Genomic DNA, 22,832 nt, shown 5'->3' on the forward strand with positions numbered 1-22,832 from the left:
CAGATGTGGATATGAGCAGATGTACTACACACGAGCATAACGAGACCATCACCATCTCCCTGAGATCTCTCTGACTACAATACTGCATCAAAACCCAAACCCAACAGCCTCGCAGACATGCACACAGATCATCCAAATGACCTCAGAACTGAACAGAAATGAGACCCCCTGCTCTAGTCACGAAGCTCCTCCAGGTACAATTTGCTAATGATTTCTAACTGTTGTTATTCTACAATTCAGCAATAGAACAGTTTGAGAGGGGTGGATTTTCAATCTTTTTTTTATCAAAGCACCGACACACACACGCACACACCCAAACACACACACACACACACACACACACCACACAGATGGCTTCATGCAATTATTTTAGCAAGGCCCAGGCAATTACAGCTGTACCTGTGACCCCCCCCCCCAACTATCTGCTGATCAGCCGCTGGCTACTTGAAATGGTCTCCCGCCGAATGATGCCAACTCCTGTGCCCCACAACCCCTGCCCCCCCCCCCCCTTCCCCGCCCGCCCGCCCCCCCACACACAGACACACACAGACACACACACAAGAGCTAAATGTCTCTTTATTTCTGTCTTTGTTGTTCTCTCTGTGTGTTTCTATCCCAGCGCTTTGTAATTATCTCAGCATGGCAAGGGAAACTAGAAGAAGAGAGTCAGGCGCCAGAGGAGAGAGAGAGAGAGAGAGAGAGAGAGAGAGAGAGAGAGAGAGAGAGAGAGAGAGAGAGAGAGAGAGAGAGAGAGAGAGAGAGAGAGAGAGAGAGAGAGAGAGAGAGAGAGAGAGAGAGAGAGGAATGCGCGTCTGTGTGTGCTGTATGTGTTCAAGAGTCTGTGTGCGTGAGTCTGTGTCTGTACAGTATGTGTTTGTGTGTGTGTGTGTGTCTATGTGTGTGTGTGTTTGTGAGTCTCTGTGTATGTGTGTGTTTGTCTGCGAGTTCATGAGTCCGCTGGGAAGATGCTCGGAGAAGTGTGAGATGTGAAAGGTGATGAAAGTTCACACCATTTTTCCTTTTCTTTTTCGTTTCCCAGTGGGAGGTCAGCGTTAGACACCCACATAAAGGAAAACCAAAAATCACTAAAATGGCACCCAAAAGCAAGATGGCAGCCTTATAGTACACGGCGACCAACTACAACTTTAGCACTAGTTAGTAGTTACTAACAAACAGGTGTTTGTGTGTTTCAGGATATTTGGGTGCATGAGCATATGCACCCCCATGATAAACAAAAACTGGTAGCCTAGGACAATAAGACTAGACAAAAAAAATAATTAACACTCTGTTCTGTGTTACATCCGGTAAGACACTCCAGAGATATGGTTATATGAATAGTTTCCGGGAAGAAGTGAAAGTGAAAAAAACTGAGATGTCACAACCTATCATTAACTTTGAAAAACTTTGCCTCTCTTCCCTTTCCAAAAGGAAAGTGTGATTTTCATGCTGCTTTTATTTCAATCTGGGTGTTGTCCACCTGCTGTGGAGTATGTTTGTGTGTGTAGTCTTTTGTTCAGTCTGTCAGTTTGAATGTGTTTGTGTGCTTGAGAAATTGCCATGCCTGTCTGTTTGTTTGTTTGTGCGTGTGAGTGTCTGTGTGTTTATGTGTGTGAGTGTCTGTGTGTTTGTGTGTGAGAGAAATTGCCAGTGTGTCTGACAGACAGACAGACAAACAGACAAGACAGACAGGCAGGCAGCTAGCCTCACTCTGAGGTAAAACACGCCGACAAGCCTGTTCCTCGTTCAGTGATGGAGGCAGGAAGAAAGGAAAGACTGGTTGGTTTAGAACTGCAAATGAATAGAAACTAATCAGGATCAGGACTAAACCAAAGCCAGACTGGAGTATGGATTTTTTACTGGTCTTCGACAGCCCAGCTCTCTAATCAAGCAATCTGCTCTTGCTATGTTACAGACAACAATGCTTCGATGGGTTCATCTTTATTTTGTGGTCCCAGAAAGCAAATTATTTATTATGTTTGTCCAATTAGCTCCGGCACAATCGATGTGCCAATCAATTCTACCTGGAGCAGTTGGGGTGAGCCCAGGAGGATAAATCAAATATCCCCAGGATGCCCCTTTGATTATTATTTCCACTTTTAGGGAAAGGGGGCTGACTCATAATCTGATTTGAAAAGAAAAAAGCATGCTTTTTGTTTTTGTCATTGGTCTCGGTGAAAAATAATATCAAAGGCACTTTGAATCAAAACGATAATGAAAAAGGTATTGATTCGATTTTCTTGGCTCTGCAGGTGCTGGTGTGTGTGAGTATGCCATGGTGTGTGTGTGTGCGTGTGTGTATTGCTTGTGCGGGTGTATGAGTTGGCCATTTTTGGATACCTTTTCTGTGAATGGACATTGATTTGGGCAGAAGCAATCCGAGTCTCCAGCACGGATAAACAGGTCAGCGACAGCAGATGTCAAGCTCTCTTCCCAGCCACTGGACCTTGACCATTCAACCCTACTGTGCTCTCTTCAATACCGACTGGAGCCACACTGGATGTTTCTGGCTCCAGAGATAAATTGTATGCTACAACAATGGTATTTACAGTGAATACTTGGTTGAAAATTTAAGATAAGAGTGCTAACACAAGTGTAGTCCCAGTGAGCAATGAAACACATTAAATAAATATACAATTTGTATCTTTACAGTGACAGTTAATCCCTTCAGAACATGACTAAACAAATTTTTGTTTTCAAAGATATATTTAGGGACTTTTTTCAGCTTTATGTGCTGTCGGAGAGACAGGAATGCACCCAGACTCGAACCCAGGCCCCTGCATATAGCATTAGCCTTAATAGCTAGTGTTCACAGAGAGCCAAGGAAACGCCACTGTTTAGTGCATACTATCATGGCCACAGCAGTGCCCCTGCGTCTTCTCCTTGTGTTTCCCTCTCCTTCGATGTCCCCTGTTGGTCTCTTGGTGTTGTGCCGTGTGCGTGTTCCTGTCCTGACACTCACCGACCTGAAGCCTGCACACCCTGCCTTCAATCAACTCATCAACGCAACAGTGTATCCACCGCGGCTCTCCATCTCCACTCCTCATCAGATCGACCACTCCAGTGGGAGTGACACGCTTCCGACCTCCATAATCTTGTGCTTAGCTCCTCGCGTTGTCATTTCTAGTTTGCGCTAGCAGTTCTTCCTGGGATCAATCTCCCTGTCTGCTTATCGTTCAGTCGGCATGTCACTTCAGGCTGGCCACGCCATTCACAATCGCTCCTCAACTCCTGCCATTTACTACAAATAAACCTTCAGTTGAACTTTACTGGCAGGTTAGGATGGCAAGGGATGTGCTGGCTACTTTCATCCTTTCTCAGTGCTGCTTTATTCAATCGATAAGAACGAGGGGATCATTTGATTCAGTAAAAATAGGAGTCGCGATGGATGGGTGGAGAGGAGATACAACAGTGACGGAAGGAAGGAGATGAGGGAGAGAGGTGGGAGGATGGATGTCACAGGAGGTCAGTCATAGACAGTTTTACATAAAGATAAGTATCTCTCGCTGTCTGAGCGTGCTGGTAGGTGGCATGTTGAGTCAAAGCCCCTGCATATATTATCCAGAATACTTATTGATTACCCAGAATTTAATTCTGATTACATGTCTGATAGTGGCAGGGTTAGGCGACAAGGGAACGCATTAGGCAGTGTGGGTTGACTTCATCACTGACAGATAAACAAACCCACAATTCGCACACACACATACTCTTTGTCACACACAAGACGATCACAGACACATACACACATTAAGGCAACATTCTGCTAGGTCCCGCTAATGATCTGCCAATCAATTCCTGGGGCGGATATAGGCGGCTGCATATTTCAGCTGAGGTTCAGCCCTGAGACTCTCTAATTATTATTCATCAATTTAACAGAATTCATAGGCACATGACGCATTGCCGTCGCTTCACATAAAGCCTGTTTTCCGTTTTACCACATAAAATTGAATGCTTCCCAGTTTTCACAGCTGGTTAAGTCGAAGCGTGTGATGCAGCTCGGGAGGTATGGAAAAAAGAGGGGTTAGTAAGTTCTTTCACATATCAAACTTAAACCGCAATCCAGATAGCAACTGAGGGTTGCATTGGAATGACTCCAATGTCAGATTTGGAAAAGGTCATTTGCTTTGTTGTTGTCATATGTCTGGGGGTCGCAAACTACCACACTGTGAATAGTGTGTGAGTATCTAAGCTTGTGTGTTATGTGTGTTTCGTGTGTGTGAGTGTGCTCTTTTTAGCGACTGAGGGGCATATTAGCATTAGCGTCATCCTAATTGTAGTTGGCTCCTATATTGGAAAACAACCGCTAATGCTTGCATCATTTAATCAATCATTCTTACTGTGACCTTATGAAATACCCATTTAAGTTGTTGGAACTGTGTTGTAAGCAGGGCTAGAATATTGTCTATACCGACAAATACGCCCTACTGTTTCACTGAAACATACACACGTAAATGTTGAAGGTAAAAAAGGGAATGGGATATGGAGTCTCAAAGATACTATAGCTACTAGCTAGACCTAAGCTATGGTAAGCGTAGTATTTAGTAAGTGGCTGCTTGCTTCTGGCTAAATTAATTAGGCTTTCATCATTATCTCCAACTTATTATGCTAGCAGTGGCCTCTTTAGAAGGTTCTTGGTATCCGTTAGCAGAACTGTCCAAACACACAGGAGGGAAGCTTAAAGTAAACATCAACTTCCACGCTAGCTGATTAGCAGTAGCGTGAAATGGATTTCCTGCACTCAATTTGACCTGGGCATTCTAATAGTGGTTTAAATGTAGTCCGACCACTGTGTGCTGGACTAGCTGGATGGCTTTGGTGGTCGTGGAATGATGAAAGAGGGGTAAGTGAGAGACAGAGTGAGAGAGGGATTGTGAGATCGGGAGATAGGGAAAGCCGCCGTATAGATGACCTTCACCTTTAAACAAGGTGAATGGAAGTTATGGATGGAGGGGGCGTTGGGAGGTTGAGCGAGAGGGAGTGAGAGAGGATAGAGAGAGAGGGAGGACGATCGATGGAAAGCCTTCCCCACAGAGCGATAGCTGAGATCTATGCCTTCGTTCCCCTGGACTGCATTCTTCTGACTGCAGGGTGTCCCACATCAAAGGAAGAAGGGATGAAGCAAAGAGATGAAAGGATAACACACTATGTATACGGTAAGGGGTGTGTGTGTTGCATGCTCCGAACAAGACAAGATGTCCGGCATGGTTCAATCAACATGGGGGTTTAGGTAGATTCCTGCATAGATGGTTCCAACATGAAAAACGGTCTGCTCTCCAATATTACTCTCGGGTTCAAGATACATATGCGTGTCTACCTCTCTAGTACGTGCACCATTTTCCGAACAACAGGAAATCCATCCCTCGTCTTTTAACCTGGATTGGAGAACATCATTAACTCGCCGGGTTTGGGTCGGACGTCTTGAGATCAATGACTTCCAGGAGTCTTTGTTATCTCCTTGGTGGGGCTTGAGGGTTTAAAACTAGTCCTCTCCTGCTGGGCGAGATGCTGACTGAACTCGAGCTCCCCACAAAGCACTGGGGCTACAGTAGATGGGGGCCAATATAGCTCGGAGGATTTCCACCCAGGGTGACAAAGGGGACCTCAGCGGCCATCTTAAATGTCACAGTCTCTGATGTTCCAGTCCCTGTGCCGAGAGGAAAGGAAAAGAGACAGTTGTGGGTTTTTTTCTTCATGGTTGGTTTTGAACCCTTGGGACTCAACAGGCATCACTGTGCCTGTCAAAGGATGATATTTCACCGAAGAAGAAGCCCTGCCAAGACATATGTCCTGCCAAATAAAGGCCAACGCAAATGCAAAACAAACGGCGGCCTGTCGACAGCTCCTGGGGACCCTTCAATGCCTCTACCCAAATCAAGCAAAATCAATAATGCCACGAGACAAAGGCGAAACAAAGCCGAGAAAGGGAAAGCGGAAAGGAGATTTTCCGTGGTGTGTCTCGAAGGGGAACTCATAGCTGGAGGCAGCTCCCCTCTCCATTCCCAGTCTATCTCTTCCTAAAAAACAGCCAGAGCGCCTCAGATGTACGCTTGCTCCTGCACTCCTCCCTCGCTCTCTCTCTCTCTCTGCATCTGCCGAGCCACTCCACTGCAATAGCCTTCCCTTCATCAATCCTTCACTCCTTGGCTGCCTTAAAGTCTCTCTCTCTCTCTCTCTCTCTCTCTCTCTCTCTCTCTCTCTCTCTCTCTCTCTCTCTCTCTCTCTCTCTCTCTCTCTCTCTCTGTCCTCCCTTTTTCTATCCCTCCCTCCTTTCCCTCTTCCATGTTTGAGGGTTGGCAGATGTACTGTGCGACTGTTACATTACATTCTATTTTGTTGGCCGGCTGAGAGTGGCTCGACTGCTTGCCGGGCCAGCTTGAAGAGCCACAATAAATAAGGTACGCATTAACAGGAGGGGGGGATGTGCGCCACTCACATACACAAACAAACAAATATGTGTACAACAGAAAACGACATTAAAAAAACACCCCATCGACAACAAGGCTGGATGTTCCTCGAAAAGGCTTCTGGAATGCAATGTTATGCTAGGCACCTGGGAATGACTGATTATTAGACTATCTAGATGACTTCTCCCTAAGCTTGAAGCAGGCTCTCAGGCCTATCATGATGATTTTCGGTTGACAGTCTGTTTTAGGTCTAATAATATATTCTCTTAAGCTCTATGAGCCAAACACAGTCTGTGATGGAAAATAATCGTGGGATAGCGGTACATGGGATCCATTTCTATTTTGCCAGTGGAGCATGTGGAGTGATGTAATCTACTTGTGGACGTGATCTATGTGTAGTAGTCTGTACCAAAACAAGGTTCTTTACATTGTTATAAGTAATGCTGCATAAGAAATTGGGCTACTTTCACTATTTACATGGATGCTTGCCTGAAAACAGAACATGTGTCATGGGAAAGGGTGCAGACAGAACACTGTTCGAACATCTCTATAGCAGGTTCAGTTTAACTTAGGTCTGATGTAGCTAAAATTACCATGCATTACACTCATCCACGTTTTCTTGTTGTTCTTTTGAATTTACAAAGACGCTTAGGGCAATAGGAAACTTTAAACCCCAGTCCTAACTTGCAATTTGTCCTCTGCTTTTAGAAAATAGCTGTAGGGGAAATTCACTACTTGAACAATATAAATACATAAATACTAATGTTTTATTGTGTTAAATAGGAAAACATATTTGGCCCGAGGCTGTTTCAAAGGAGATCAGCCCATTTGGATATGACTTGGTGGGGTAGACCATGACTGCACCACAGTCACTTGTTATTCTCTTATTTAAGAATTTTTTAATTGTATTTTTTAAATAACATTTGCCTCACTCAAATGCTATATATTTACCTACTCATTCATAATGTCTATAATAGTGATGTGGGCTTTTTTTTTGTCTGTGGTATATTTAATGTTTGCCAACTAGCAAACAGATATTAAGTAAGTAAGTAAGTAAGTAAGTAAGACATAAAATCAATAAAAACAATAATACAAGTGATAAAAGTAATAATTAAAATAGCAAATTATAAAAACAATAATATAACTAATAAAAGTAGTAAAACCCTTCTGAGATAAAATTACTTAAATGCTTCGGTAAAAAGGTAGGTTTTAAGCTGTCTTTTAAAAATGTCTAGCTTATTTGCTTCCCTAATATTTATGGGTAATTTGTTCCATAGTTTTGGGGCGTAATTGACAAAGGCCGAATCACCAATTTTCTTATGACTGCTTCTGGTGACCTCTAATAGGCCTGCATTTGATGATCACAGTGTTCTAGCTGGTGTGTAGTTTATAAGGGAGTTAGCAATGTAGCTAGGTCCTTGTCCGTGTAGAGCTTTGTATGTGAGGAAAAGGACCGTAAAGTCAATTCTGAAGGTAACGGGGAGCCAGTGTAAAGTGGCTAGGACAGAACTAATGTGTTCTCTCCTTTTAGTTTTGGTTAATAATCTAGCTGCAGAATTTTGAATGAGCTGTAGTCTTTCAGTGGTTTTCTTGGGAAGACCAGTGAAAAGTGCGCTACAGTAGTCCAGCCGGCTGGATATAAAAGCATGAATTAACTTCTCTGCATCATTTTGGTTTATGAATGGTTGTACCTTTGCTATATTCCTCAGGTGAAAGAAAGCTGTTTTGGTAACTTTATTAATGTGAGAGTTGAAATTGAAATCTGAGTCCAGGATTACACCGAGACTCGTCACCTCTGGTTTAAGCCAGGGGGTTAAGCCTCCTAGATTCTTAGTAAGCATCTCTCTTTTGGATTTGGGGCCACATAGTAGGACTTCGGTTTTGTCTTCATTTAATTTAAGAAAGTTATCATTCATCCATTAATAAACTATTGAAAACATTCAAACAAACTGAGTCACAATTTAATGGAAGCAGGCAATGCACGCAAGCAGAAAAAACGCTTCCACATCTTACAAGCTATAATAACTAGCCCCAACAACAAAAACTCGTTTTCCCAAGCACGTATACTCTACGTATACTCTAGGATGTAGCTAATGAGGAGGAATTAGCGCGGTAATGTGTGCACAGCACACATTTCTTCTTGAATCCGAGGAGACATGTCTCCAAACAGCCAATGAACAAGGCCCCACGGCCGCGAGGAATGATATTGCTTTAGCGGCTCGTCTCTGAAAAACTAATGGCGGCCATCTTATGTGTAATTAGCCATGCCTCCCTACCAAAAAGAATGAGATGGGTTTCATCTGTGTGCTGTCCCATGCTGTAGCAGATGGATGAAACTCTGTGTTTATCGGTCTTCAAACGTTCGTAAACGTTCTAAACAACCGTTCATGGTCTCGTCTCTTGTACCTAGCTGCCAGCTATGCTTATTCCATGTTCTTTCATTACTTCTCCATAGGTGACGTGTCCTTCAACAATTGTAATTTGCTGAGGCAAAACAACTAATCTTGTCAAACCTGCTTGTCATCTTGCCGGACGTAAATGTCAAAAGTGCCTAATCTGGGGGTCACTGAAAGCATATGTTCTACATAATCGTCCATGCACAGATGGAGATACCTTGGTAACATGACTTCCGATGTGTACCCTCCCAGAACCACGAGGGCCAGTGCACTGACAACTCCAATAAACAATATCTCCCGATGAGAGAAAAGGGAGGCTTTTCACCATCTTCATCTCGCCTGTATGCCTCCCCCCCCGGGACCTAGGGATGTGCCAACAACACTCACGGAAAAAAGGAAAACCTAAGAGGATCATTCCAAACTGGAGCTGATTTCATACAGAGAGACCCCCCCCCCCTCTCCTCCTCCTCCTTTCTCTCCATCCTCCCTGTCTCCCTTTCTCTTCTCTCAGCACATAAAAAAGAAAAAAAGAAAAGAGGTTTCACGGATGCCAAGAAGCATTAGCTTCCCACACGGTGTGGCGTGCGGGATATCTCTGCCTATTTCTCTCCTTTCTCTCTCTCGGTCCTCTCCTCCACAGGGGTTGTGTGTTGTAGCCATTCAGCGTTGGCCCCGTCTGTCAGCGGATGTACTTCTACACGTTGGCTTCCCTCCAGAGCGGTAATAAATGCTGATGCTGATGCAGAGACAAAACAAGGCACTTGCTATTGAGCATTTGTATTGTAGACAGAGGGAGTATGTCGCGCTTTTATGCAGTGTGTTGCTGCGTACTGTAGGCTTTATCATGGCGTTGCGGCGGCGTGTGCACGGTCATCGGTCCAAAGTGCTGCTCGACGGAGGCCCGTGTAGAAGCCTTACAGTCCTAATGTAGACAATAGCCTTCCCCTCTCCTTTCTCTCTGTCTCTCTTTGTCTCTCTCTCTCTCTCTCTCTCTCTCTCTCTCTCTCTCTCTCTCATATAAGCAGAGGTGTGGGGGCGATACAGAGGGAGGGAGCCAGTGTCAGCCATTACAGAGGAATGTTTATGATGGCCACAGAGAAAGGGAGGGATGGCACTAGCTCTCTTTCTACCCATCTGCCTGTCCTTCCATTAGATGCTGCCGCACCAGCAGGCAATTACGTAGAGAGAGAGAGAGAGAGATGTAAGACAAGAGGCAGGATAATAGTCATAGACGGATACCCCAGACTCCATATCTCTCCCTCTGTTCCTCCACAGCCCTGCAGTTGCCCCCCCCCCTTTCCTCCCCCCCTCTCTGTAGAAAGCTGACACGGGGCAGTTGGAGCCGGAAGGCTCGCCGTTCGTTTGTGGCCCTCGCTGTTTCTAATGAGACACCCTCAGTCCGATTCGAGCTCCCCCCAGCAGACCTGCCCCTCGGCCCTGCTTGCACACACACACACACACACACGCACACTCGCAATGGCTCGGGAGGGAGCATGGGAGAGAGGGAGAACGGGAGGGAGTGAAGGAGTTGAGTTGGAGAGGCCAGATAGGAGATGGTGGCACGAGAGAACTAAGGGGATGGAGGGAAGAGGAGATAAAGACAACAGAAGACCGGAGAGAAGATAAGTGGGTCAGGATGGACGAGAGGCTGGAAATGATTGCGTGAGAGGGAACAGGAAGGCAGGTGGAGAAAGACAGGAGGATAGGGGTATAATGTGGAGGGGAGTCAGGTGGCTGAGCGGTTAGGGATTCGGGCTAGTAATCAGAAGGTTGCCGGTTCGATTCCTGGCCGTGAAAAATGACGTTGTGTCCTTGGGCAAGGCACTTCACCCTACTTGCCTCGGGGGGAATGTCCCTGTACTAACTGTAAGTCGCTCTGGATAAGAGCGTCTGCTAAATGACTAAAATGATGTACCAGTCCCTGTACCTCGCTTGACCTAACTAAAGCCCATACTATGATATAAACCGATACAACTTTGTTAATCACAATGAACTTGCAATGATCATTTGGCTGTCTCATGTAAGTACAAACCCATCACGCCTGTAGATTTCTCAACATGAGACTAGTCTGTACCGGTGTCTGCAGGCATTCCCCTGAGCAGGTCGGAGGATTTGAGATCCTCCCTGATCGTGCAGAGCACAGTACAGAGGAAACAGAAATATGGAAATGCAAGAGAAAAAAGAGCCGGTAAAGGAAGAAGTCAATTTTCCAATCTGTTAATCCTGCTGTGAAGTGGGAGTGATGGAGGGATGGAGGAATAGAGGAGGGTTACAGGCTACTGCTGCTTTCAGTCTTAACTAGCAGCAGGTCTGTGAGCAACTGGTCCAATGGGATACAAGGCACGCAGAGAAATATCTAGGAAGTTTGGGTAGTGTAGTTTCTCATCTTGTCTGACCAGCACTTGCAAGAAGCTGAATCACAGAGTTTTGCCAGTGGATGCAGAAGGTACAGAGTTTAACCCTTGTGTTATCTTCGGGTCATTGTGACCCCTTCAGTCATTGTGACCCCCCCATGTGTTGCGACAACTTTACCTCATATGAAGATAAAGTGAAGTATTTTATTTTAACCGTCGGGCTGTCTCACACCCCCCACAGCGCGAAAATGCTTTTTATTTGTTTTTGTATTGGGTCATTGTGAACCTTCGGGTCATTGTGACCCTTCACACAACTCTAGAAGAAATGTCGTTGTGTGACAGACACAGTTTTGCTCCTTCTTGTAGGGTGAATGGTGACGTTGGGAGGGAGATATATGGTGAAAATGGGAGGCCAAGAGAGCTTGCGTGAGAGTAAAAGTGCCTGATAATTTCAGTCAGTTGTTCTATCAGTTTTTTTTTCTTATTGCATGCCCCCCCTCCCCCCTCCCTCTCTTCTTCATTTGCTTTTTAAGGATTCAGCAACCACCCCAACAGGGCCTCAGTAATACTAAAACTGCAGTCTCCCAGTACATGCACGCAAGCCAAAAGGGCTGCTTTTAATCGAATGCTTGACTGAAGGCTCCTCTTTCATTTAAACCCTCATATCTCTCTTTATACTCTTTTTTTCGACAGTTTTTTTTCCTGTAGAGCTCATTTGCCATGGCCAGATGCTCTACAGCCTGACACAGGCTGGCACTCCTGTTGCTACGCAGGAAAGTCTCCATTCCCCCCTCTGCCAACCGTCGTATCCTCATATGCACTTTTTGGAAATGGCTCGTCACCTTGTGGACAGACGCGGGGATTGGAGACTAATGCTAGGTTGCCGAGCTCCTAAGTGACGCATCAAATCTCTCTCCCGTGTCTTTGTGGATTGTTTGCTTTGGCTGAGAGGCTGTTAGCCTTCTGTTGTGTAGCTGTCGAGATCCCCTCCGATATCTTAATTCAAAATAAACGGAGCAGGTAATAACTACGTCTGCCTGTAGGGGAGCTGTAGCCCAGTCCACAGTGTGTAACTGCATTTAAGGGGAACATCTGAGAGACTGAGGAAGTCATTATACTTGTTACGTGTGATATTACCACAGTGAACAACAATATCACCTATTTCTATATTATGACGCCCCAAAGATATTTTGCGAAGCTCAACATGCCCACCACTACAATATTTGCTGGCCTGAGCAATAAATCAAATCACTAATACTATTTTTTGCTATTTTTCATTGATGCAGGAGCAATGTAACATGTGAAATATAAATGGGGCTTTGTGTATAAATATATACAGGGGATAAGTGAGATGGCGTTGGACGTGATGTAAGTTACGGTGAACGGTTATAAGTGTGATTTACCATGGGTTTAGCCTGCAGTTCCAGGGTGACCCACTTTTATTTGGCGGGGAGAGACAGAGAGGTAAAGACAGAGAGAGAGAGAGGCAGAGAGAGAGAGAGCGAGAGACTTTGATACATAGATCGTCGGTTTAGAGTTTAATTTATGCTACGAAGAAGCTTTAACATCCCAGCTCCCATCATCCTTTCTTCCTGGGTCAGCTCTCACTTCTCTCACTCTTATCGTTTTCTAGAACTCTCCAAATGTCTACCATTCCTGTAGCATTTGCCATTTTTCAACATTTCTTTTTGGGGTCGAACTCTCTTACCTCCCTCCATTCTATATGTGGGACGGACTAAAACATTCTCTTTCTTGTTCATTCTCTGACTCATCATTAGTGCAGTGCTAATCAACCGGCGGCCATTAAAATCCATTTGCATCTCGTCGTTGTGCGCCGGTGACAGGGATAAAAAAAAAAGTGAGGAAGACGGCTATTATAACATGCGCACAGTGCCAGGGCCACAGCCATGCTCTAATCAAACGCTGGGATGGAGAGAGAGGGAGAAACGAGGAGGGAAGGGAATGACCAAAATGGGAGTAGTAGTGAAATCATATGGGGAGCTGGAGCAGGGAAAATTGACATAACAGTGATGGACAGATGATGACGGGGCATTATGCGTCTGTAAACCTTCCAGGTCAGAGTTCAAAAGGTCATGGACAGAGCTGGTATCACCCATCTCAAAATGTTATCTAAAAAAAAATCCCCTGAAGCTCTAACTATAAACCGATTAATGTTGACATTCGCTTAATGTTTTGCAACAAAGACTCCTATTCAACACCACTGGCTTAGGTAACCCTAAACAACATTCTCCATTTTGGCTCTGTCTTAAAATAGCATCATACAGTATACCGGTAAGAGCAGACAATGGCAGCCATTTTGTGCCTGTCTCATTCAAGTCTGACTGGTAAAAAGGAAACTGGACAATGGCCAAAGAGGTATTGGCAGGAGAGAAGATAGGCTCTACATGATCGTGTCGTGCACACTGTTGAATTGAGGTTTCACCTGTCCTGCGCGTGTGTTTGGTTGTACACAGGGAAGTCAATTTGATTACAAAGACACCATAGCGAAGAGGTTGTCTGTTGTTTGAGTCCAGCAGGGAGAGAGTGAGGAGAAGGGGAACGATGAAGGAGAAAAGGAGACTACAGAAACTAAGGGGAGCACAAAGAGAAACCACAGAGAGAGAGAGAGAGAGAGAGAGAGAGAGAGAGAGAGAGAGAGAGAGAGAGAGAGAGAGAGAGAGAGAGAGAGAGAGAGAGAGAGAGATGAGAGAGATAGATGAGAGAGGAGAGAGAGAGGAGAGGCAGAGACATTGAGCAACTGAGCGACTGAAATGTCAACCATCTTTTCTATTTGTAACATATTATTACGGTTTCATGTTTTGGAAAATGCATCTGATAAGGGTGCATGCCAGTCAGCATGCATACAATATGGATACAAAGCCGAGTTTGCTCACAGCCTTTCAACAATAAATCATTTTCCTGACTGTTTAACGCTCTGCAAGGCACTTGACGATAGTTCATTTCATGCCAATTGTTTTGCACTTTTCTCCGTTTTTGTCCTTGTCTCGTTTTTTTATTGCCACATTTTTTTATTAGAAAGCTCACTTTCAACAGACGGCTGAAATGAAATCAAGCTTGCTTATCCTATAAGGGGGAGTTTGCTTGTAATTGGTGGATCCATATTGTACAAATGATTCGGGCGGTTGTTGCGAGATAGTGTGAGCTGCTCCAAAGGTTAATGAACATGTTTCTACAAAGCCAAAATACCACTTAGACGTCAACATAAACACAACCGACGCGGCAAGACTACTTCGGAGGGCTACTTTGGAAAAGCTGCACCTGTTTCTGCACCACAACACAACAATAGGAAGAGAAACATCTGTCTGGGAACAAATATAGCCTTGTTCCCTTCAACGCTGTCAGCATACATATACTTACAACATGAGCTGGGCTGAAACGTTATACGAGATGACAGGATTGAGTTTGCTCGAACCACAGCTGTGTGTATGAACGTGTTTGCGGGTGTAGGTGGTTGTGTGAAGCAGTCTGCATATGGGCTGATGTGTATATGCATATGCATATGTGTACACTTTGTATCTGTATGTACATATCCGTGTATCCTGCTGAGTGTGTCTGGGCATGTCCAATTGTGTGTGTGTGTGTGTGTGTGTGTGTGAGAAAGAGAGATCGAGCTCTGGCTAGGGTGGAGTGAGCATGTTGAACAGCAGCTGTTAATCAGCCTGTGATGGAGGCCTTCTGGTTTGGTAGTAAATCTACAGGAGAGAGAAGGAAGTCAGGCACAGGCAACCCTCCATTAACTCTACTGACGGCCTGGCAAACCGTCTGGCTGTCTGGCTGTCTGGCCCGCCCTGCCCGTCTGTCCTCTCTCTCCCACCTTTCTCTCTTTCTCTTTGACTACTGTATTAACTCTGCTCCTTGGCTCGGCCTTTGGCTGTCGGGCCGGCTGACCTACCCTACGCCTCCTGTCCTCGATCTCCCTCTCCTCTTCTTCCTGTTTGACTACTGTGTTATCTCTCGTTCTGTCATTCTTGCCTCTGTATCCCTCGTCCTTGCTCCTTCTCGCTCAGTCCTCATTACCTAGCACTTCCTTTGTCTGTCTTCCTCCACATCTCTCCCCATCCCTCTCACTCCCGCCTGTACATCTCCCTCCTCCTCTGCTCCCCGTCTCTCCGAGGAGAAGTCGAAAGGAGACGCCAGTCATGTCCGACAGAGCTAATCGGTTCTGCCAGATTAAATACCTGTAACTGGGTTTCAACAGATGGCGATTTAATGTACCGTCGCCCAGAGACGGATGCCGTGTGCTATAGGGCTGGTGCCAGCCACAAGCGGAGGCTGGGCAACTGGCATGGAGAACACGCAGGACGCAAGGATGAGGTACAGGAGAGAAAGGAGAATGAGAGAAGGTGAGACGGAAGGAGAGAGCGGGGGGAGACTGAGGAAAAGAAAGAGAAGGAGGGAGACCAGACAATGTGGAGAAGAGACGAGGGGGAACCGGGCAGGGGTGGGATGAAAAAGGAGAGCTCAAGAGGCGGACGAGCAAGACGACGTTTAACATTGAAAACGTGTCAATGGCAAAACGTGGGAGCGAAACGTCTTTCCATGAGAAATGAGAGGACGACTTTGCGCTGGCATATTAGCGGCGCCACCTCATTCGCATGCCCGAATGTGCTAATGTTTGCTTAACTGACTGTGGGCTGGCCGAGCGCACAGTTACACGACTGTCTCTGGCCCCAAGGAGGCACAAAGTGAAAAAGCCAACTAATAATTTGATGCTATTTAACCGTAAGAGGATTGCGGAGGAGGGAGGCTCTAAGGGCTTAGAGCACAGATAGCGCAGGAGGGTTTAATGCAATAGAGATAGCAGGGTCATTTAAAGGCCCATTGACACCATCGCTACACTGCAGGCCACAGCTTCCTCCGCCCCTTCTCTGTCCGTCTCTCTCACTTTCTCTCTTTCACTCTTTCTCTCTTTCACTCTCTCTCTCTCTCTTTCTCTCTGTCTCTCCCATCTTACGCTCTCTCGCGTTCTGTTGGTCTCATCTTTTCATGTGCACTCTCTCCCTCACTCGAACACAAGCTGTGTGCATGACCTGCTGATGAAACGAGTAAAAGGTTTTAGGTCTGGTACGAGAAATGTGTAACCAGGTGTGACTCGGGAAGTAATTCGAAGCAGTCAAATTCTGGAGAGCTGTTTATGTTGCCGTCTCTTAGACTTAAGAGTTGGCCATGTCAGAATGGCAGTTTGTGGCAAGAAATTAGAACTGAGTTTTCTGAAGTTGTAGAGGTAGACAGCTCGCCTAAGTTGTAGAGGTAGGCATGTTTGTCAAGGTATTTTGTCATTAGTCAATATATAGTCATTAGGAATTCTAAGTTGTAAGTTCATGAAATACCATCATTACAATGCAGATGGATGTCGGAAGTTCATAAAAATGTGGCTGGTGTTGTATTTTTTAAGTTGAGAGAAACTTAATAGAGAAAGATACGATGGCATGTTATTGTCACAAAAGTCTTCAGGTTGCAATGTTACATTTACATTTAGTCATTTAGCAGATGCTCTTATCCAGAGCGACTTACAGTAAGTACAGAGACATTCTCCTCGAAGCAAGTAGGGTGAAGTGCCTTGCCCAAGGACACAACCTCATCACGCATGGCCAGGAATCGAACCGGCAACTGTCTGATTAATATCCCGATTCCCTAACCGCTCAGCCATCTGACTCCCTAATGTTACAGCAAGATGTCACTGAAATTATGTTAAAATGTATGTTTTCCTTTACTTATTGTAATGTTTGAATATGTTCTGTATAGTTCTAAACAAATAATGTAATATTTTGCAGTGTATGAGGTTAAGTGCGATCTGAATGGTTATTGGAAATGTATGGTTAAATATATTAAATATATAAGTATGTTAATATGAAATGTATGTTGTATTTAAAATTGTGAAAAGCCACTACCATATTTTGAGGGATTTGTATGTTTTTTCTTGTGTATGTATTTTCGGTGGTCAGTCACTCAGGATAGATGCAAGGGATACTGAACATTTTTAAGGGGAATTTGTACTAAGGAAAATGAATATTAGAGAGGCATCTTCTGTAAATCTGCTATAAAATATATGTATATTGTGGTATCATGAGAGGTTTTACAAATAAGCGGGGTGTATGGCAGTGCGTCACAACAGGACAGAGCAGGCAAAAGTGCTTTCAAACTAAGAATCCGGTTTATTGACTAACAAAAAGTCTTTCAGGAAGCAAACATAAGAGTTCCTCAAAGGCAAAACATAAAGTTGCTCCTAACTTGAATCCTACCAACTGTCGTTGCAAAATCGAAGTTCCTCAGACGCCAAACTAAGTTTGTGCCACGTCCGATCCCGCCTGCTTGGTGTGGGGGTCCTCTCCTTTGTCCTCTCCCTCTCCCACACCTGAGCTCCCGCTTCAGTCAGAGGGCTGAGGCATTTGCACCTGTCTGAGTAGTGCATTCTGGGAGTTTTCCCGGCAGCCATCTTGTGGCGTTTTAGACACTCCCGGAGAGGAACAGACCGCCCCTCTACCACACGTCCTCTCATGATGCCACAATATATATATAGTATATATATATATATATATATATATATATATACAGTGCTTGTCCCAGGTGACATATGGTTAGTTTGAGCACACCTGGCACTGGTTTGTCTGTTAGCATTGTTTAGCTAGCTTGGAGTACCCATATTTACCAGTTGGTTTGCTGATGTTTTTCTCACCTTACAGAGCAGTGGAAAACGACAGAGCTAATATCTCTGAACAGTAAGAGACGATAAACCACTCACACAACCCAAACACACACACACACACATATGCTCACACACTGTACTGCACATCCGAAGCAAGGCAGCTTGGTAAACCGTGGAACCTACTCATGAGTACGTCCATCCAACCATCCCTGTATCACAGAGCTGCTCTCTGCGTGTGTGTGTTAGTTTTCCTCAAGGATCGCAATGACTCTTGCTTAGAGCCTTGCTGCTCTTGTTGGTTAGTGGTAAATGATTTAAATTGTTGAAATATGTTTTACTGTTGCTTGCTTTTCTACAGGTACACTTGCACTTATAGCGATTCATGTTGTTTAATTGTAACTTGTTTAACTACATGCTCTTGTGGTTCTTCCCTTTGGCACTTATTTTGGTTGTTCACAATATGTGCTTCATGTTTTGGCTACCTGCAATGTTTTTGGGGCTATCTTGTTGTTATCAGTGACCTATGCACTTTGTAAAGCTCTCTCTTGGAAGTCGCTTTGGATAAAAGCGTCTGCTAAATGAATAAATGTAAATGTGTGTGTGTGCCAGTGTGTGCATGTGCCTAATGTATGTGTTTTTTTTGTCTCTGTTTGATGTCTGAACATGCCACGTTGCCTCCCACTCTGACTTCCTTTCTTTAACTGTCAATCTCGCTGACTCGTCTGAATATACAGTGAGATCAAAGATGAAAAAAACACGCTTTCGGAGGATGACGTACGCCGCCGGCAATCCTCGGCAAGTTGTAATTTACATTCCAGTTTGAGGGGGATGATAGTGTTGTGCTGTGCCCTTGTTATGAGTGCTGAGGCCTTAAAATGCTGATATCCTTCCACCGCCAAAGGAAATCGCACAGAATTGTATTGTTTTGTGTGGATCAGTTTGAATAAATGGTGAAAGAGAAGGAATGCAGGTGGAGCAATTTGAGTCATGACATTGTGCTTTAAAACGAAAATCTTCTACATTGACCTAATGTTAAATGATCTGATCAACTGATCTTTTTACACATTTGAACTTCTATTTTCGCCTAATCTATCACTCACTGTGGTATTTCTTTAACTTCTCCAGTGACATTCTGAAATGTACATCCTCCGATGCTTTACAACTTATCAGCCATTTTGTTAGTAAGCCATCAATCGACCGACCATCAAGTTGCTCTCGACGTTGTCAAACAATTTAACAGTGGTGACGTTTAGCGGAATTGCGTAAATGCAGTCCAATTAACGATGGTACTCCTGGTGGTACTGACTGACCTCATGAATTTAAACAAGCTCATGTTTTCAAAACGTGTGAATGTGACAGGGCTAAATGAGAAAATTAAATTGGTAAATATATGAGTGTCTGTTGGTGCTGATGACACTCCCTGCCCTCCCCTTTTCTTAGGAATCGTACGAAGAAGCTAGTAGGGAACATGTCATCCCAGATAAGCCATGCGTAGAGAGAGGTGATCAGAAAGAGAGAGAGAAACATTACCCTCATGAATAGAAAAGAGACAAAAGGGAGAGAGAGAGAGATTGAGAGAGAGAGAGAGGAATAATGAAAGACGGAGAGATGGGATGAGAGGAGAAGACAGATGAGCAATTTGCCTTTGTGGGAGAACGAGGGAGATGGGAAGAGAGTGGGATGGAAGGATTTGAGGGAGGAGTGAACCATCAGTTGTTGACTATAATGAAGGCTGCTGTTGGGTGTAATGAGAGACACTGGTGTTAGAGCAGAAGAAAGAAATAGGAAGATGAAGAGAAAAACAGACTGATGGAGGTTCTCATGAAACTGTGGCAAACAAACTATCCACTGGTTTCAGTCATTAAAACATATTTTTGAATGTGACCTAGAAGTATTGAAATATTGCCCCATTTAATAACACATAATCTACATCAAAACAATGTCAAATTACAAACTGTACTATATGTATGTATGCACATACTTCACTGTACAGTAAATTCAGCTGTTGGCCTTGAACAGTCACATGTACTGTCTGTGTACTTGCAATTAAGACTTCCTCCCCTCTCACACTCAAAATGTAATTAAGTGTAAAGCAAGTAGAATTTAAATCATTGTCACAACAGCAGTTGGGGCTGAGGCCTGTCAGAGCAAATCTAGTAGAGCAAGTGAGAAAAAAAGATTTCTTTCTTTAAGCAGTATTCAGATCCTGTCTTTTTCCCTCTCGTTTCTAAGCAACACATAATCCATTGTCGTTCCCTTTCAAATGGCTAAATCCTATTAAAACAGTCAAGTGCGGGAAATGTCTCGTTTATCTTTGAAATCTCGAAGGCTGTTCCCCTTTCTCTTTGTACCTGCTGCATAACACAATGCTGTTTCACGCTTTTTAACCTATGCAAAAAAAAAAGAAAATTGCACATTTAGTTTGAAACATGTACAGTCAGTTTTGTTCACTTACCTAGTTAGATGTTTTCAAACCAGCAGGAGGTGCAGCATGGAGAGAGAGAGAGAGAGAGAGAGAAGAGAGAGAGAGAGAGAGAGAGAGAGAGAGAGAGAGAGAGAGAGAGAGAGAGAGAGAGAGAGAGAGAGAGAGAGAGAGAAAAGAAAAGGAAAACTGGTTAGTTCAACTGTTTTTCCCGACCTGACAAGGGCATTGTGGTTTTGCATATTCGTACATCCATCATCCTTTTGCAAATTCATTGCACATTCATCATACTTAGCCTCTCTTCTCTACCGCCGTATAATGAATCCTGTCCTATGCGCATAATCATTTAGCCACAACAAAGGTAGAAAGCGGATGTGAAGAACAGAGATCAAACGAGGGGCGTCCAGAACCGCCGTCGGGATCAAGGCAGAATGATCCGGATGACGGTCTTGAGAAACGGGAGCTGAATCCGAGATGGGATGTTGAATGGGAAAAGGCCAAATTGAACCTTGAGAAAGGAGATAGCCTGTGCATTTGACTACGAACAGGAGGCCGTCACGTCAACACCCGCTCGCCTCCGTGGAAGCCAGGCGGCTGTGACCGCACCGGAGATATTGGGTAGGTGGGTGACCTAGATGGGCGCTGAGTGTGTCAACAGAAGCAGGCCTCACGCACTGGGTTATCCCGTCCTCACCACTGGAAGGAGGAAGACCAGAGGGTCGGAGGGCCGGGGGGGGTTGGGCACAGAACGACGACTCGCAAACAGACGCATCCGCGTCGCTTTACCGCTCCAAAAAGGCCACTGTGATAGAGAGAGCAACGGAAAGAGCGAGGCTCGGAGGGCGAGAGAAAGACAGAGATGAGTTAGAGAGAGAGAGAGAGAGAGAGAGAGAGAGAGAGAGAGAGAGAGAGAGAGAGAGAGAGAGAGAGAGAGAGAGAGAGAGAGAGAGAGAGAGAGAGAAGAGGGATATGTGGGAACATACCCTAATGTGGTTCTTTCATCACATAAGACATGACAGCTTCAAAAGGATACGTCTACTTTCCAGAGAAAATTGAAATGCCTCAATTGACTAACATGTACGGCTACCCTACTTTAGAAGAAAAAAAACCATGGGGGGCTAAACAACCATAGCCCTTCTATAAATACAGTACAGCATTGCGGAAACGGATTATGAAAATCTAACCCATAATAGAAAGTCTGGTCTGCTTGACTGTTGAAAGCAAAGAGTTTCTGCTGAACTCAGGGTTTTTTTTTTCCCGGCACTGTGCTTTTCTTAAGTGGGTCAGCCAAAATGATATTGAGAAGTGGGAGGAAGAGGAGGAGAAGGAGGGGAGGAGGAGAATGAGAAGAGAGGGGAGGATGGAAGGAGAGGAGCTTAGTCTGGTTCTTAGTTTGGTGGAGGGGTGGGCCTTCGTTGCTGATTGGGCGAAATTGGAGACAGGCGGAGGAGAAGTGATCCAATAACAGAGCCGCCTGTCCCACCACGTTATTTCCTCGCTGTTCGATTCAAAACGACAACGGCAACAACCTCTCTCTGGCCCACAGAGAGGGAGAGGGAGAGAAGGAGTTGAGGAAAAAGTGAGCAAGAGGAGGAGACAGAAGCAATAATGTATGTGTGTGTGTGTGTGTGTGTGAAAGAGAGACTGCCAGCTTTCAAACACCTATCTTCTCCACAGCAGGAACATGAGGAGGTGTTCCATGCTGCACCTCCCTAATTAAACCATGGAGACATGCACACCACCTCCCTCTCGTTGGCATTAATGGAATCGAGTATCTGCCCTATCAGGCAGTCACTGATTCTCCACTCCACAAATTCAATTTGCTGATATTTCCTTACCCACCCACCCCCCTCCATCCCTACTCCTTCTATTCTCCCTCCTTCCCTCTGCCCTGTCTTATCGGGTTCCAACCAAACTGTCTGGATCGTTGTGTCCTGATTAGCACCACACCGGCGTAAAGATGGGGGGGGGGGCAGCTACGGCCTCTCTCTCTCTTTTTCTCTCTCTCTTTTTCTCTCTCTCTTTTTTTCTCTCTCTCTCTCTCTCTCTCTCTCTCTCTCTCGCTTCTGGCCTCCACCCCCAACCCACGCCTCCACCACCCCCCCCCCCCCCCGCCCCGGGGGGTGTACCCGCTGGCATGGCCGCCCGGCTAAAATGCCACCCTGGCAGCGCGACGCAGCAGGGGCCCCGTTTGTGCCCCACTAGTGGGGGGCAATGGCGCACTACTGGAGAGGAGGCCAGCTGTGATCTCTGTGGATCTCCCACAGAGAAGCAGTGTAGAAGGAGCAGGGGGGGAGGGGCGTGGTGGGGGGGGGTGAGGTTGCGGCTCGACAAGACCCCCCCCCCCCACGCTGGATGTGTTGGGATAGCGAGGCGAGGGCCTCCACAGTTCTGCGTTGTGCCGCTATAATGACAAAACGGAGAGAGGAAAGGAAAGCAGAGGTTGTAATTTTGTGTTGTTTTTTTTGGCCAGGCAGGGTGACTCATCGAATTGAGAGAGGTTGAGCCTGCATCCGTGTTTACGTGTGCTGTGTGATAAGTTTGAAGCGCTGCGAAAACGTCAGCGGGCCATTTAAAATGCATCAGCATACC

General features: G+C 45.2%; 1 protein-coding gene and 1 long non-coding RNA gene across 11 annotated transcripts in view; both read right to left on the reverse strand.

Annotated features, from left to right (window-relative positions):
- LOC134009869 (uncharacterized) overlaps nt 1-22,832 on the reverse strand; it is a 636,131-nt gene that overhangs the window by 113,455 nt on the left and 499,844 nt on the right. The gene's annotated exons all lie outside the window — the stretch shown is intronic.
- The window catches only part of nrxn2b (neurexin 2b), a 532,900-nt gene that overhangs the window by 66,561 nt on the left and 443,507 nt on the right, over nt 1-22,832 (reverse strand). The gene's annotated exons all lie outside the window — the stretch shown is intronic.

The sequence above is a fragment of the Osmerus eperlanus genome, chromosome 23, assembly GCF_963692335.1.
Source record: "Osmerus eperlanus chromosome 23, fOsmEpe2.1, whole genome shotgun sequence".
Lineage (NCBI taxonomy): Eukaryota > Metazoa > Chordata > Actinopteri > Osmeriformes > Osmeridae > Osmerus > Osmerus eperlanus.